The sequence below is a fragment of the Canis lupus genome, chromosome 1 (assembly GCF_003254725.2).
Source record: "Canis lupus dingo isolate Sandy chromosome 1, ASM325472v2, whole genome shotgun sequence".
NCBI lineage: Eukaryota > Metazoa > Chordata > Mammalia > Carnivora > Canidae > Canis > Canis lupus.
Window position 1 is genome coordinate 7,583,172 of NC_064243.1, and position 18,483 is coordinate 7,601,654.

At 37.5% G+C, this 18,483-nt stretch overlaps 1 long non-coding RNA gene across 4 annotated transcripts in view; it reads left to right on the top strand.

Annotated features, from left to right (window-relative positions):
* Positions 1–12,922: 12,922 nt before the first annotated feature.
* Positions 12,923–18,483, top strand: part of LOC112643980 (uncharacterized) — a 31,401-nt gene continuing 25,840 nt past the window's right edge. For all 4 annotated transcript variants that reach the window (XR_003126023.3, XR_004811464.2, XR_003126022.3 and 1 more), the window contains exons 1-2: positions 12,923–13,335; positions 15,819–16,085. This is a non-coding gene — a long non-coding RNA (uncharacterized LOC112643980). The remainder of the gene's footprint in view (positions 13,336–15,818; positions 16,086–18,483) is intronic.

Below are 18,483 nucleotides of genomic sequence, written 5' to 3' on the forward strand. Positions count from 1 at the left end.
CACATTGGGAGAGCAGATGTTTTCACACCATCTATAAAAAAATTTTAAAAACAAAACAAAAAACTCTTAGTCTTTTTAAAAACTCATTACCTCATGAATGTGTATATCTGACACCTAAATCCCATCCCACATTTCAATGCAATATACTTCAATAATCATATTTCTGGATGGGATGAGGCTTGGGGAAGAGGAAAGAGAACTGATATGGTTAGAGATGTCCATTGTGCTCAATGACAATTAAGAAAAAGTCATAAAGTAAATTTCAAAACAGTATAATTGAATTCTTTTTTATTCAAATACAGTATTTCCATGTCACTTTCTTTAACAATCTGTATTAAAATTTTCTAATAATATGTATATTCACAATTAACTTACAAGTTTCTGAATTTGAGATATTTCCAGACATTCTAAACTTCTTCAATGACATTTCCTCTCTTTCTCTTAATTAAAATAGAACTTTCTTCTATTGGCACAGTTTCCTTGCTGCTCTAAAAAAGGCCATTCATGTGTTTATACCTCAGAGCCCTCAAATTCCAGAGAGGGCATTACAGTCTTGCCTACTCCATGACGCTAGTCACCTTCATTCTTGCAAGAAACAACTCATTCTTTGGGTCCCAAGCTTCTCAACTGTAACATCTTATGCCCCTTCAACTGACTGTAATCTACTGACCTTCTAAACATTTCCTCTTTTCATTTATATTAGATTCGTTTACTTAAATACAGAATTATTTGAACTCTCATCATTTTTTTAAAAGGTTTTATTCATTTATTTATGAGGGACACAAAAAGATAGACAGACACAGGCAGCAGAAGAAGCAAGCTCCTCAAGGGGAGCCTGATGTGGGATTCAATCCCGGATCCCGGGATCATGCCCTGAACCCAAGGCAGACACTCAACCATTGAGCCACTCAAGCCTCTGAAACTCTTATCAGTTTTGATAAAATTCATTCTTCTTGAAGTTTCTATATTTCATTTCAATTAAAATGTTGTTATTATAGAACTGTTTGGAATTTCTTCTTACATTATTTGCAATTTCTATAAGATTTATAGAAATAATCACTTTTTGGTTCCCAATTTTAGTAATTTGTACTTTCACCTTTTTTCTATTAGTCTTGTTATGGGCCAATTAATTTTGTTAGTCTGTTTAAAAAAACAGCATTTTATCTGTTGGTATTAGCTTTTCAATTTTGTTCTCTAGTTCATCAAATGTTTACCTTACTTTTATTATTTTCTTCTGTATACTTGTTTGGAGCTTAATTTGTTGCTCTTTTCCTAATTTCTTGGGACAAATATGTAGGTCACTGATTTTCAACTTCTCCTTTATTCTAATATATTTAAGGAAATAAATTCCCTCCAAGTGCAGTTCTAGCTCTATATCATAAGTTTTGATGGGTCATAATTTTGATGATCCTTTAGTTCTAAATATTTTCTAATTGTCAATTCATTTTCATTGTGTGTTTTTTTTATTTTTTTAGGGATGAACTGTCTAATTTAAAAGACATCTGATATTTCCTATTTAGCTTTTTTTTTTTTAATGTCTAGCTTATTTCAGCTGTGGTCAAGGAACACTCTGCAGATATTAAGTGTCTAAAATCTCTCTGTTTGCTTTATGGCCCTAAATATTATAAATAATACCTGGGGACCAGAAGGGAGCATCCATTCTAGTTGCTGTGTGCAGTGTTTTATATATGATAATCAAGTTACTAATCAAGACATTGAGTTTTGTTATATCCTTTCAATATTTTATCTGCTTATGTTATCGCTCAAATGTGGGTTTCTATATGTTCCCTTTTATTTTGGCCAATTTGGGCTTCATATAAGTTTCTTTATATATTTATATTCTTTGAGATATGTAATTAGGTTTATTTTAATAAGGAACTGTTAGATCATCTGGTTGTTTTACCCTTTAATCATGATGAAATCACAACCTTTATGCTTGTTGGCATAGCCACACCAGGTATCTCTTAACATTTCTCTGAAGATGTTTTTCTATCCTTTCATTTTTAACTTTTCTGGTTTCTTATATTTAAGATATCGCTCTAGTAAACAATATATAGTCAGATTTGCTTTTTTATTGAGATTAACATTTTTAATTGGTTTATAAAGTAATTCATCGATAAGTAGGTTTAAATTCACATTCTTACTATTTGTTTTATATTTGTATCAATTTCTCCTTCATTTAATAGCCATGCCATTTAGAATATAGGACCTCCTTGGTCAATGCTCCAGGGGAAGAATGGCATAGAGAATCATAAAGGACTCAAATTCTTTCACCTGGAAGTGTTGTGTCACTCCTGATTACCTGTCACTGGACAAAGAGAGTCATGTGGCTGTGGTGAAATGGAAGGTAGCCGGACCACGTACTTTTCTATTTTCCCAGGAAGAGAGATCAATTAGATCCATCAGGAACACTATAATATCTGACATATTCTACATAAATTTTTTAAACTTCCATATGTCAGAGAACATTAAATAAATGGTACTAAAATTCAGGTAACACCTGGGTAGAAACCACTTCAAACATGTATTAGAAAAGATTACTATCCAGAATATATAATGAGATCCCTCTTTTCACTTTAATAATTTCAATTACTTAGATATAGAATTAGACTTTCTTGTGTCAGCTTTGGTGAGTTGCATTCCTCTTTAATTTTCTCCATTATATCTAAAATGGAAATGTATTGTCATAGATTTCAGACACTTGAGTACTCAAAATATTTATTTCCTGGGGTGCCTAAGTGGTCAAGTGGTTAGTTAAGTTGGTTAAGTTGGTTGAGTGTCCAACTCTTGATTTCGGCTCAGGTCATGATCTCAGGGTCATGAGATCAAGCTCCTCATTGCGCTCCATGCTCAGTGTGGAGTCTGCCCCTTCCCCTACTCTCTCTCTCTCATTATCTTTCACTCTCTCTAATAAATAAAACAAACAAACAAAAAAAAACACATTCATTTCCCTCCATATCTTTGCTCAGAAAATCACTTAAGTACTCCCAGAAAATGAGAAATCATATCTCACAAAACAAAATATAGCAAAGAATTTAAAATTAAATAGTAATTATAGTCATAATACCCTGATGTAGTATTATAATACATTAATTTCTCCCTTTGTAGGTGAAGATCTGAGGAATCAGGCATTTTCAAATACTCTATGAGAGAATGCAAACCTAAAGTTTAGAATCCATGTCTCCCATTGCCCAGAAAGTCTGCTCCTAGATATGAGAAAATGAGAGCACAAAAAAGAATGCATTATGAAGCAAATCTATACACACTGACCTGAAAAATCTCTCTCAGACATATTGGTAGTTTTTTTAAAAAGTTACATATCAATATTCAGAGTGGTCTATTTATGTTAAAATTATGCACAAAAATAAAACAGAATTATAGGAGCTGCTCTTTGTGTGTACATATATATATATATGTGTGTGTGTGTGTGTGTGTGTGTGTAATATAAGTATATAGAAAGTGTTCTTATAGGACCAACCACAGAAGATTATCATGTGAATAAGACTGGATGAGGGTTAAGAGGAACTTTTATTTTATCAAAATTGTTTGACTACTTCACATTAATAATTCAGTACTTATGTATGTGTAATCACATGCTAAAAAATACTAAAAATACACTAAATAAGATACATTCTAAAGAATAACCAGGTTGTTTCCATGTTTATAGAAACATTTACACTCTCAGTGTAATTTAAGTGTAGTTTCAAGTGATTTTTCATATTTGATTTCAAAGTAATATATGCACTTAATGAATCAAATGGAAGGAAAAGTTCATAATAAAATGGTCCTTTTCCCGATTCTTCTCCAGATCTCACCATCCCAACACCATTCATTAGAGACAAACTCTTAACACTTTGTTTAAAATCTTATAGTTTGCACAAAACATTAAGTAATAAATTTATACCTTCATTTCCAAATTTTAATAACATCTTACATCCCACTATAAACATTAAATATATTGCTCATTATACTGATTCATACTCTCTCTTTTCTGTAAAGTTTCATAGTTATAGTGATATAAACTTTTCTGTTAATTACCAGAGTAGCTTTGAATAATATATTTAAATATTTCTCATTCCACTGATTTTTGACATCATTCAAATTCCACTCTGTATGTTGAGAATATTAGCACCCTTACCATTCTATCCACTTTCCATGCCATTCCCCCTCACCCCTGCTTTCTGCACAACTGGACTTGTTATACTTTCAAAGCTGAAAACATGGATATTTTGTTCTGCCACCACAATCAAGCCTCTATGCTTAGTTTATAGGTTGATACTACAAGTTGAAAGACCAATAAACAGAATTACATTATTATGATTATGTAAATATTCACTATTTGGGTTATTCATGATGTGAGGATTACACTTCCTTTTCCACATTCAAATGCCATGACCCTGAGATGTATGAAAAACAAAGTACTAGTACTTTGTCAAATGAATTTTTCTTTTGTTATCCTCTATCAGTGACATAATTATGACACAATTTAGTTTGCACTGTACTTGGACCATAGCTTTGGCTTGGCCATTTGTTTTTTCCTGGAGTTTTTGTGTGCTTTAATTTCTCTGACCGAACTCTGGTACTGCTATGAACTACCATACTAGAAATTCCCAAGTAGGATGGACCCATTCTTTCCTAATCTCATGCCCACATTTTTATTTACTTTTCATTTTTTTAGTGGAATTAATTGACTTTCTAAGCAAAGACATGAAGTAATAAGTGTTTTAAGTACTCAGATGTCTAAAATTATGTTTTCTCTGGCCTCAGCCTTGATTGATACTTAGCTGCGTTTGAAACCTGGGTTCCAAATAAGATCTCCTCAGAATTTTGAAGGTATTGCTCTATTACCTTCTTTTACTGAATTTTGGAGATAAAAAGTCTGTTTTCAGTCTCATTCTTCTCACTCTTGTATTGGTAACCAAATTTGTTTATGGTTTATTTTTCTTCCTGACATTTTAGAAACTTCTCTATATCCTTATTATTTTAAAAACCTTGGGATCCCTGGGTGGCGCAGCAGTTTGGCGCCTGCCTTTGGCCCGGGGCGCCATCCTGGAGACCCGGGATCAAATCCCACGTCGGGCTCCTGGCATGGAGCCTGCTTCTTCCTCTGCCTGTGTCTCTGCCTCTCTCTCTCTGTCTCTCTCTCTCTGTGTGTGACTATCATAAATAAATAAAAATCTTTAAAAATAAAAAAAATAAAAATAAAAAAAAACCTTAAGGACAAGTTTAATCTGGGTTTATCTTCACTTTCTTCATTCTTTAGACTCAGTAAGATTTGAGCCCTTTCATTGTAATACTAAGAAATTATTACTTTTTAATTCTTTGAATATGTGTTCTTATCCATATTCTCTTCCTTCTCTCATTATGGAATTCTTATAGTCAGATACTGTATCTCCAAATCACCAATGTCTCTGAGAGGAGACTATCTAGATGACTACAGAGGTCCATATCCTCTCTGCTTTGTTAGCTTGGTAGAAAACAGGCTAAGGATGTCACAGTGAGTTCAACAGAGGCATAGGATGACAACAGCTGGTGCGCTCCTGAGAACCCTCCTTGCTGGTAAGACTACTTACGTGATGAAGGAACTTCCACTCTTAGATTGATTTTCAAACAGATGTTCTCTTGCTGCACTTAAAAATATATGGGACATTAGGGGACAGCCCTTCTTCACCACAGCACTGACCATCATCATGCAGACCACCGACATCTGGCCTAGATAAGGGACAATGAGAGGCAGGGGGTTACATACACTCTATTACTTCTCTTGTGGTAAAATTCCCCCTATCTCCAATAAAATCTGTTTTACATCTGTACTGCATAATGGTCTAATACTTTCATTTTTCATCTCACTGCTCTACAGTCTGGGAAGTTACTCAAATTTATTTTTTAATTTCTATGAACTCTTTCTTTTCGATTTGGTATGGAAAATGATTAATTTTATCCTTTGTGTCCTTTTTACAATGATTGTAATGTCTTCTTACATCTCTCTGGATATATTAATGAAAGAAATGTTTTAAGTTGATTTATTTTATTTTAGCTCTTTTTAGTTTCTGTATTACTTCTGTCTCTGCAGAACCAGCTTTGTTGTTTGTTCGTCTTCATTTTTCTCTTTCATGCTTTTGGGTCCCCTCATATATCTGGTGATTCTTACGAGCTGGCATAGATGTCCTCTGCTGATTTGTAGATATGTCTGTTTCCATTTGAGATCTTTCTTCTGAAGGAAGATTCTTCTTTTTAAGATTTAAAGAGAGCACACGTGAATGGGGGGATGGGCAGAGGGAGAGAATCTCAAGGAGATTCCACAGTGAGCACAAGGTCCAACTTGGGGCTCAATCTCATGACCCTGAGGTCATGATCCTGAGGTCCAAAACCAAGAATTAGACACTTTACAAATGAGCCAACCAAGTAACCCCCAACAAGGGAGGATTCTAATGACAGCTGTGTGTAGAAATATAGACAGCTGACTAACAAGCTGCAGGTCTGACATAACTTTTTTTTTAAGAGTAAGGAGGTAGGTAGAGGGTCAGGAAAGAATCAGGAGGTTGGCAGCAACATAGGAGAATGGGCATAATAATATAAACTCAAGGCACTCCTGACCAGCCAGGCATGGCCCAAAGGCATCAATGCAGAAGACCATACTGAAGGGTGAGCAGTGCTGAAACCAATAGAAAGCCATTCACACTGCTTTGGGAGTGCTGTCTCTTCACAGAGGCACCAGGCTCTGTACCTACAGAGTTGCGGGCACCCAGAGGAAGAACTTGTTCTAATTTATTCAAAGACATCTTATAGCCCAGCTGTGGACCTGCAGGCTTGCTGGAGTCTTAGGGGAATCAATGACAGAGATGGGAATTAAAGCCTCAAATCTCAAATGCAGCTAAAAGATAAAGTGGGTCTCAAATCAGATTAAGTAAATTTATATCACCTATTTCTTCTCTTTATTTTGCATATGAATAATATTTTTTCTTTCCCATGTAAAATACCTTAGAATTTTAAATGAGATTTTTATAAAACCTGAGGAATTGTAGTGATTCTTTTTAGCCCTCCTTAGTTGATGATAGCTCCATGAAAATTGAAATCTACTCTTTAGTCTCTCCTCTGGCACTAACATGATAAAGCTTTTAAAGTGATTTTTTTCTATAAAACTGTCCATTTGAAATCTTCATTTTTTAAAGAAGACCTTTTTTATCCACAACACATTTTTTTAAGGTACAAACTGAAATCTAAAAAGGACAAGGGAAGTTTAATTAGCCACTATATTTTCCTCTTCTTAACAGTCTTAAAAACCTATTTGCTGGGCATGCATTAATAATCCACAAGTAATGAATTAATTCTCATATCAGTGGGATATCTATAAAACCTCCTTTATATAGCTCCAAATATATTAATTTGCCACCACATGGCGAAGCAAAGGGAGCTCCTTCCTCCTTTGCTCAGCAGCCTCCTTGCCTGACTTCTGGGGCCCTCCATAAGTCTGTGAAGATAGGGATGGTGCACAGCTAGTCACGCTCATTGGATGGGCATCTCTTAATTCGGAGGCTGGGACTCCAGGGCAAGCCTCCACAGCTCTCAAAGACCAGTCTTAAGCTTGACAAAAAAGACAAATTCATAACTCTGTAAACTAAGCACAGAGTGTATTTACCTGCCATCTAATATGGATACTTTCCATTGATATCATCAAAACCAATCACACAGAAATGGAGTCTTCTTACAAAAAGAATGCAGTTTCCCTGTAATGATTTAGACCCAACTGGAGATTTTTTAAAAAATTAATCAGTAATCAATGCACTTAAAAGGACTGTGTTTATCCTTTCTTGTAAAAGGCTAAGTATTGAAAACAGATGACACTAAACGAATACTCTTAAAATGCAACACTGGGCCACATGTACCCATTCTCACACCTGCACACACAAACGAGAGGGCTCTGTTAGCAATCTACAATACAGAGACGTGAACATCAGACCAACTTCCTGACATAAAAGGTGTTCTGTGTGCTTCAAAAGACATGTCTCAGGTTTATGGCATAAGAGATACACATTCAGGCACTGAGGAAATACAAAAGGTTCAACTGTAAGTGTGTGGGTTAGTGGCTTGAAAATAACAGCCGATTTGACAGAGAGGTAAGAGGAAAATGGACAATTACTGGGCTCAGAATACAAGGCAAAAAATGTAAAATGTTAGAAGCATTTAAAAATCAATGTGGAAAAATAAACAAGGTACAGGAATTAAGAGAAAGCAATCACTTTGAAAAGCCTCTAAATAAAAAATGTTTTTAAAGCCCTGAAATTACTATTTCTGTTTGTAAGAAATACAGGTTTCTACCTATGTGAAATTTGATTTCCTAAAGAAAATTAAATGCTGTGTACAACAGTGGGGGGGCTTTCCTATTCATACACAGTCTATCTGAAAACATAACAGATTCACCTAAAGAGGAGTCCTCATTCTTGGTAACCTATAATCTTTGCATACAAAAATTTCATACCATCTTTGATATCCCTTGAAATGTCAAATGAAATTCATGCTGCCTTTTAATCTATAGAAGTAATGATAATAATGGAAGATAACATTTTGACCTTAGAAGACATGTGATTGTTATGTTAAATCACATGATATCCAGGGATCCTCAAAGCTGCTGGATTTTCTGTCTCAGATGACACATAAAATGGAGCACCATTCAACAACTTGAGCATGTAGAATTTTTCTGTGGCTTTGGGATCATTACATTTATATGAAAAGCCCGAATAACTCAAATAACCTCCCCCATTTAAAGGTTCACAACCTTAACTGCATTTACAGAGCCCCTTCTGCCATGTGACACAGCAGAGTCACAGATCTGGGCATCAGGCTGTGGACACTGCTGGGAGGCCTTCTGCCTACCACACATGTACTGGGGCAAGTGGATAACTGGGTTTAAAAAAAATGTGCATTTGTTTTCTAGGACTGCCATAACAAAGCAAAACATCACAAACTGGGTGGATTTACTGAGACATTTCGTGTCTCATAATTTAAAAACATATTATGAACAGCTATACGCCAATAAATTAGGCAATCTAGGAGAAATGGACGCATCCCTGGAAAGCCACAAACTACCAAAACTGGAACAGGAAGAAATAGAAAACCTTAACAGGCCAATAACCAGGGAGGAAATGGAAGCAGTCATCAAAAACCTCCCAAGACACAAGAGTCCAGGGCCAGATGGCTTCCCTGGGGAATTTTATCAAACGTTTAAAGAAGAAACCATACCTATTCTCCTAAAGCTGTTTGGAAAGATAGAAAGAGATGGAGTACTTCCAAATTCGTTCTATGAGGCCAGCATCACCTTAATTCCAAAACCAGACAAAGACCCGACCAAAAAGGAGAATTACAGACCAATATCCCTGATGAACATGGATGCAAAAATTCTCAACAAGATACTGGCCAATAGGATCCAACAGTACATTAAGAAAATTATTCACCATGACCAAGTAGGATTTATCCCTGGGACACACGGCTGGTTCAACACCCGTAAAACAATCAATGTGATTCATCATATCAGCAAGAGAAAAACCAAGAACCATATGATCCTCTCATTAGATGCAGAGAAAGCATTTGACAAAATACAGCATCGATTTCTGATCAAAACTCTTCAGAGTGTAGGGATAGAGGGAACATTCCTCAACATCTTAAAAGCCATCTATGAAAAGCCCACAGCAAATATCATTCTCAATGGGGAAGCACTGGGAGCCTTTCCCCTAAGATCAGGAACAAGACAGGGATGTCCACTCTCACCACTGCTGTTCAACATAGTACTGGAAGTCCTAGCCTCAGCAATCAGACAACAAAAAGACATTAAAGGCATTCAAATTGGCAAAGAAGAAGTCAAATTCTCCCTCTTCGCCGATGACATGATACTCTACATAGAAAACCCAAAAGTCTCCACTCCAAGATTGCTAGAACTCATACAGCAATTCGGTAGCGTGGCAGGATACAAAATCAATGCCCAGAAATCAATGGCATTTCTATACACTAACAATGAGACTGAAGAAAGAGAAATTAAGGAGTCACTCCCATTTACAATTGCACCCAAAAGCATAAGATACCTAGGAATAAACCTAACCAAAGAGGTAAAGGATCTATACCCTCAAAACTATAGAACACTTCTTTTTTTTTTTCTTTTTAATAATCTCATACCAATATGGCATATATATATATATATATATTTTTTATGATAGTCACAGAGAGAGAGAGAGGCAGAGACACAGGCAGAGGGAGAAGCAGGCTCCATGCACCGGGAGCCTGATGTGGGATTCGATCCCAGGTCTCCAGGATCGTGCCCTGGGCCAAAGGCAGGCGCCAAACCGCTGCGCCACCCAGGGATCCCCCATATAGAACACTTCTGAAAGAAATTGAGGAAGACACAAAGAGATGGAAAAATATTCCATGCTCATGGATTGGCAGAATTAATATTGTGAAAATGTCAATGTTACCCAGGGCAATATACACGTTTAATGCAATCCCTATCAAAATACCATGGACTTTCTTCAGAGAGTTAGAACAAATTATTTTAAGATTTGTGTGGAATCAGAAAAGACCCCGAATAGCCAGGGGAATTTTAAAAAAGAAAACCATATCTGGGGGATTCCTGGGTGGCGCAGCGGTTTAGCGCCTGCCTTTGGCCCAGGGCGTGATCCTGGAGACTCGGGATCGAATCCCATATCAGGCTCCCGGTGCATGGAGCCTGCTTCTCCCTCTGCCTGTGTCTCTGCCTCTCTCTCTCTCTCTCTCTGTGACTATCATACATAAATAAATAAATATTAAAAAAAAAAAAAAGAAAACCATATCTGGGGGCATCACAATGCCAGATTTCAGGTTGTACTACAAAGCTGTGGTCATCAAGACAGTGTGGTACTGGCACAAAAACAGACACATAGATCAATGGAACAGAATAGAGAATCCATAGTTCTGGGGGCTGGAAGTTTGAAACCAAGGTTCTAGCAGGGTTAGTTCCTTGAAGAGTCCGATTGAGGTCTGTCTCCTTGGCTTGTAGATGGCTGTCTTCAGGTTCACATGATATTCTCTCTGTGTGCTTGCCTGTGTCCAAATTTCCTCTCTTATGAAGACACCATCAGGTTGGATTAAGGATTCATCCTGTTCCAGTATGACCTCATTTTAATTAATTATATTTGCAACGATTGTATTTTCAAAGAAGGTCACATTAGGAGGAGCCTGGGAGTTTAGAAACTTCCACATATGAATTTTGAAAGGGACACAATTCAGCCCGTAACATACTGAGAAGTGATATTTCATTCAAATCTTAAGAATTAATTATAAAATATTTTCATAATGTAATTCTTTTCAGATACAGCTTCTTAAGCATTCTGGGTCATGAGAAAGATCCATAAATAAAGAATACAGAAGACAGAAGGTAATTTTTATATAATCATCTCAGGGAAACTCTTTTACTCTTTGAAGAAAGTGGCTCTGGTGAAGTTAAAAAGTCAAATTTCACAGTTATTCTTCCCAGAATATTAGAACCCCAGCCTCAAATTTTTTCAAAAGAAATATCTATTTTTTTAAATCAAAAAACCTTAATGTATTGTGTATATTCTAAAAATTAAACTATTTCTGGCTAGCTCTCCAGCCGGTAGGATTCTTTGGTTTTACAGATAGCACACTGGGGCATACCTTAAGTATTAGATGACCTACAAGCACAGCCCAGTGTAAGTCCCCCATTTGCCCTGAGTGATGACACATCGCTGCACCACTCCAAGGCCTGCAGAAATGATGACAGCTCAAAGAGTCACTGCCCTTTCAGCTTTAGGCTAAACCCCACACTTCAGAGGTCTTTGTATTATCTGCAGAGCAAGAGCAGGTACAGGTTTCTATAGACAAGAAATACAGGACAACCTCCTTCCTGTGATGTACAGACACAGTACTCCAAATTATGAGATATTACATATAGTGAGCCAGCACAGTGCAATGCTATTACAAATGTATGTAAAAAAAAATTTTGCATAAAAATTGGACTTCAGCACTCAGTGATATTCAGCACTCAGTGATATAGCCCCTGAAAACTTGCAATAAATGACTACTCATATCATCATTCACATGTTCTACAAACCTTTACTGAACACTCTTAGTGCAAAGGACCACAACAGGAGGAGTTAGAAATCACAAGTGATGCCCACCTTGATCCTATAGGCACTAAATTCAGTCCTGTGGGATTGCAGGGAAATCAAGCAAAGGAATCACTTTCTTCTCCACACCTCCCTTTTAAATTAAAAGGACCAATTAAAAAAACAAAATCCTTTTTGTCAACAGCCTGCCTCTTTTTATACTTCCACTGAACAAAATGTTCAAGGACAAAATCCATTGCGGAGATAATAAGGAAGAAGGACTCTCTGCAGCAGCAGGTGTGAGATGAACGGAAGCATGACAGGGTTACCTATGGCGTCCAATTTTCCAGAGAGGGCTTTTCTGCCTGGTTGGGCAAGACAAAGAAAGTAAAGGCAAAAGATGGAAGGACACGTTTGTGCCAAGTTTAAAACTGTCTCAGAATATGTTCCTTCAAGATTTTCAATAGAGTTCAAAGCTTTTAGCTTCTCAGGTTGGCTTTTTTTTTTTTTTCCTGCTGAGAAATTGGAACATTTCATAGAAAATGAACCCTTGAAACTAAAATATATGTGGATAGATATTTTCCATAAAATATTTTACACGTCGATCCATTTCATCAGACTCTCGGTTCATTAAATCTTAAAATTCAAGATTATTGTGTGCTTAATTAATCCAGGAGGCCATCAGACTGAGTGGGTGTGATGCCCTGCAGCCTACATAAGCAAATCCAAGTCTAAGCCTGCGAATGCCTCCAGGTTATGAAGTCAAAATGCTGACAACCAGTCACAAAGAGCTGGCGATGCTTGGCGCTGTAGCCAGTCAATAACTTCCCTTCCTGCTTCTGCACTTCACCTGTATCAGTCTCTCCCCTGGCTCCTGTCCACCTGGGTGCTATGAACCATAAATCCCAGTATATAATGGAGCAGCTCAATCCTCTGCTGGAGGCTCACCAGGCCAAAATCAAGGTGTGAGCAATGCTGTGTGGAAGCTCTGGGGAACACCCCAGTTCAAGCTCCTTCAAGTTGTTGGCTGGATTCAGCTATGGGCAGTGCTGTGGCTGAGCTCCTCCTTTGCTGGCTGGTGGCCAGGCCAGGAATCTCCCTTGATACAGAAGGCTTCCTGTATCCCTCATCCTGTCATCCCTTTTGTCTCCAAACCAGCAACAGTAGGGGTCCAGTCAGTCCTTCTCATACTTCAAATGTCTCTTCCACGTCTCTACTACCTTCTCCTATCTTTTGAGTCCAGGTAGGGAAAATCCTGTGCTTTTTTTAAAGGCTCATGGGATTAGATTGGGCCCATCCAAACAGTCCAAGAAAATTTTTCTATTTTAAGGTCCATTAACTTAATTGCATAAGTTAAGTCTCTTTTACCACGTAACACAACATATTCACATGTTCTGGAATTAGGTTGTGGACATCTCTGACAGGCCATTCTGCTTATGACACCTACAGTTATTGAGGCAAGTTGAAAAGTCGTATTTCCTTCAAAACTGAAAAATTAGGTATAAAAATAATTCTGTAAAGCGATATTTTTCAGATATACACTCTCAAACATTCTGCATCATAAGTAAAGCCAACAATCTCACGTTGGGATTATTTTCATTCACTATAACTCAAAAAAATTACTCATTAGCTGCCTTTATCTGAGTTATTACAGTCTAATGAAGGCTGGAGAATGTGTCATTAGCCTTATTCTTGAAGCCTGATAGTGGTTAAGTCACTCATCAATGACCTCCAAGTCTTTACGATGTAATAGATAAGTTCATATTGACTAATGTGATAATAAACTCATGTCATTTTTCTTCGTAATCTAAGATAGAAAATGTTAAAAGCAGTGAAAATAGCTTCCATTAATTAAAGGTTGTCCATAGGAAAACAGCGGATGACAGCAGTGTTGTGATGAGGTTTAATTTTACAGATAAGACATTTGCTGAAGACTAGTGAAAGCAGATTCTCTGTCTCGATATTTGTTTTCCCACCTCTGGGTTTAGCATGTGATGCTATTATAGAAGGCTCTATTTCCAGACCTTTCGTTCCAGGAATGATATAATCAAGTAATATGTGACAATGTGTTACCTCACTGTTAGTAAGTGTGGTATTGGCAGTAAATTACCAGCACCCCATGGGTTACAAATGTGTGCGTTTGTGGGTGTTGCCTGAGGCCATAAAAACAGGCTTAAATATATTTGCATATTGTCAGAAAAATTCATTAACCTTTTTATTTTCAGAGAGAACTGTGTGAAGTATTCCTACATACTAGAAACCATGGGAACAAACATAAATTGAATCACTTGGATATTTAGGTTTCTAGCTTCTTGTCACATTGAAAAATAAGTAGCACCACAGGATTTCCAATATCCACCTCTCTCTACTTGATGCAGAAGGCATTTTGATCCATAATTAAATTTGTGCTCTTTCTTGCTAAAAGAATTGAAATGTCCTACAGTGCTTTATAAGAAGTTTTGACATTATCTTTCCATTTAGAGCCATGTTACGACAGCTCACAATTTTCCCTCTAAAAGGGCATAGAAAACACATCACACACTAATTGAGGCCCTGCCGAATCGGGCAAAACTCAGATCTCTTTCAGCCAAACTGTAACTTAGGATAACTCTAAGTGTATAATAAACTAAGTCAAACTAACTCCAAAAATAATACAATAAGGAAATATGTTTTTTCTACTCTAAACAGTTCTTATTATGAACGTTGCTCCTTCTCCCTCTCATCCTCTTTCCCTTTCTCTTCTATCTCTTCCTCCTTCACTAATAAAATAGTCTGAGCTCTCAGAGCAACAAGATGTGATGGATATCTGATTATATATATTAACAAATCTAAACACAGAATGCTGTTCCATGAGAAGAAATGAAGTAAATGAAGTAAATCATGAAACAAAACAGGATGGAGTCACCTCTGATAAAGAGACAAGGCAGAAATGTATACTTTAGGCATCTGAGATCTACTGGTTCCATAGATTAAATCATTCCTGCCCACTGTTCTGAAGGAATTAATTCATATACTTTGTTCATTCCATTCTTTTAACCTTTTAACAAACATTTGACCAAGAAGCTACTACACACCAAGCATTGTGCTTAGTGGCTGGGAAGACAATGGTTCCAAACCCAATCCAGTCCATGCCCTTGTGATTGTTAAGAGTTTATTAGGGAAGAAAGATAATAATCAAATAATCACACTGAAAGATTACCTGCAAATTAGTATCTTTTCCTGTGTCATAAGGAAAAGAGCATGTAACAAGGCCAGGAGCTTTACCAAAAGCATGGCCTTTGCAATCCTGAGATTTGCAGAATGAGTAGGAGTTAGTTAGGCAAAGTTAAGTGGAGGTGGCTAAGAGAGTCTTTCGAGCAGACCCTGGGTGGTTGGGGTGGGAGGGTACGTTTTGCTTTAAGGAAGAAAGAAAGAGATATAGAACTTTGAAAGAGATTTGCTTCAGTTTGTTTCAGAAGCTAGTTTATCAAAGATGGGACCCAGCAGAAGGAAGAATGATTCTTGTGGTTTGAGAGTCTTCAGTTGAGCAGCTCATCAACATGTGTAGGCACTATGTTCGCAGGACCTGCCAGGAGAGCTGAGGAGGAATGGTCACAGGGTCCCGAGCCACACAAGGCTCAGAGGGGAAGAGTTCAGGCACTCAGAGTTTCTCTCTCTCTCCTGTTGGTCCATTGAGATTTCAAGTCTCATCATTTAACCATATCTTGTTTTCATTTTTGTTTTCAGGATACTTGTCTATACCACTGGTCAACAGCAGCAGTCTTGGCCTCTTTGCTGATGACTGCCATCAGAGCTTCTTGTGACTTCATAGTTGAATTTCAGTCATTTGATGAGTGGGTGACTGCATAAAAAGCATTACAGCCTCTGGAGAAAACACCACCATAACTATGGAGAAAAGCATTAACATGAGATTACTAGTAAGCCTTGGACAATGCCTCTTAACGAAGATCCAGTCTGATCCAGTCTGATCAGAGAAATCTCATCTCTAGCCAGGTATGCAGAAAGGAAGGCCTGATATGAATAGATTTCCATATAATATGGACTGACCCAAAATGACATGAATAGGGGAAGAAACTTAAAGAATGTCAGAGAAGGAAAATACTAGGACACGGAAAAAAAAAAAAGGAAAAAGATAAAGAAGGAGCCAGTAATCAATTGCTCGCAATGGGTTTGGATCTGAAGTTCTGGAGAAAGATGTCTACTTTAAGATGTCATGTGTTCTTGGAGAGCCCTAGAGATTCTCAGTGTTTGATCTTACATTGGCATGAATGTCTAGGAAGTGGGTGTGGGTTGTTCCCTTTTAAAAAAAGAGACATGAATCCAAGGCGCAGTTCCCAGGAGTTTCACTGCAGTGTTGGTGGCTCAGAACCCCTCCTCTAAGGTTTAAGAGCACTTTAATATCACTTTCATTTTCAGTAGAGAACATCTCCAAGCTGAATGTCATGCATTGTTTAGAGTAATTTATCCTTGGGTAAAACCAAATGAGCTTAATGAAAATAAACTTGGCCTTAAAGTTCTACAGCATTGGGGCACCTGAGTGGCTCAGTTGGTTGAGCCTCTGACTCTTGATTTGGCTCAGTTCATGATCTCAGGGTGGTGAGATCGAGCCCTATGTCTGGCTCTGTGCTGAGCAGGGAGTCTGCTTGAGATCTTCTCTCTCCCTCCCCCTCCTACTCACCACCCCCCACCCAAGCTTGCTCTTTCTCTAAATAAATAAATAAAATCTTTTTTAAAAAAGTTTTATAACATTAGCCTGTATCAGCCTGTGAACAGAGTCAAGGATAAGGCCAATATCCCCATACACATGGGCATCTAGTGGCCAGCTCAAATGGGGATAGTCTATGAATTCCTGTTATAATCTGCATAGTCGAGGAGCTAAGAGTGAAACCTTCGGCCACAGCAACTGTAGCTGCCCAGAGAATTTTGCAAGTTTCCATTTTAATGTGTTATTCATGGTTCCTGATTTCTCTGAGGACTGGTCATGGTTGGACCCATGAAGCTTGTGGGTGACAGGCAAAGCCACACAAAGTTTCTTACGTTCCATTCTGGCCACATGAGAACCCCTAAAAGAAGACAAATAGATGTGTTACTCAAGTGGGAATCCATTTGCAAATGTTCTAAATGACTAAAAGTTTTGGTCCATGTCCTTGCCCCACTTTTACAGTTTTTCAAAGAGTTTGGGGCTTGGCAACTGGAACATGCAGCAAAGATGTGCTCTGTAATCTCACTAAGGTTTCCCTGTTAATACTTAGGACATTTTTCAATTTTCTTTTCCATGGATGGTTATGGCTTGGCTTTTTAGACACTTTATCTCAGTCTTTCAGTGCAGAACAAATAACCATCTTGGTGCCACCAGATGCCATCTGGGTGAAGCAAACAATCCGATCTTTCCAAATGTGTTATTTCAGAATCAGGTGGTGGAATCTGGAATCAACTCAAGATCTGATGCCAATAGTCAGAAATTCACTTTGGCTTTGAATTTTGGACTTATTGGGTATCCTGAATGTGTTCACATAGCTTGTTTAGTATATTAATCTGCTAAAAGATGAACCTTAGCTTCTTGAGAACTGCTTATATGTGGTTGCCTTGTTTAACTGGAGTACATCAGCTGCAGTCAAGAAGTTGTGTTTCTTCCAAAGCAGATCCAAGTCTTGAATCACTCCAAAACCATTTCTGTATAGACATTTGCTCTTTTATCTCAGCGAACTGGCAGGCCATTTCTGTATAGACATTTGTTCTTTTGTCTTAGTTAACTGGCAAGCCTTAGTAAGGGCTACAATTTTGGCAACTTGCACAGATTTCATGTCTTGGAGAGGGTTAGATTTAAACAAGTCTCAGTGGGTTGATTGCATATCCAGCTTGATAGCTTTCTTGTTCAGTTCTCAAACAGGATTCATCTACACATAATTCACAATCTAGGATATCTAAAGGGGTTTCAAGAAGGGTCAGATAAAACCAAGGAAAATTTCCAAATAAGTTCATAGCAGTCAGGAGTCCCTACTCCAGGAGAAGAATGGCAGGTTTTAGGGTATTTCAGCAATGGATAGAAATGTGTGCTGGTAAAAGCTAAAGGATTTCAAAAGAAACATTCTAGAAACAGAAAAATGTCCTGTGTTTTCAGTCAAAAGGAAGATCTGAATGGTATGAGGGATCATGGGGTTAAGTGGAGATCTTAAGTCTAAGTCAGCAGGGCCCTCTGTTGACCTTGAGCTGCTGCCACTGTGTGCAAACAAGGAGGGCAGGTTTTGTTATGATATAAATGTGAAGATATAATAAGCAATGGATCTTGGATGTCCATTTTCTTGTTAAGTTAGAATCCACAGAACTTGTCTCAATGTACAAATAGAAAGAAAGATTTATGATTATCGGAGAATCCTTTAAGTTGTAAAAA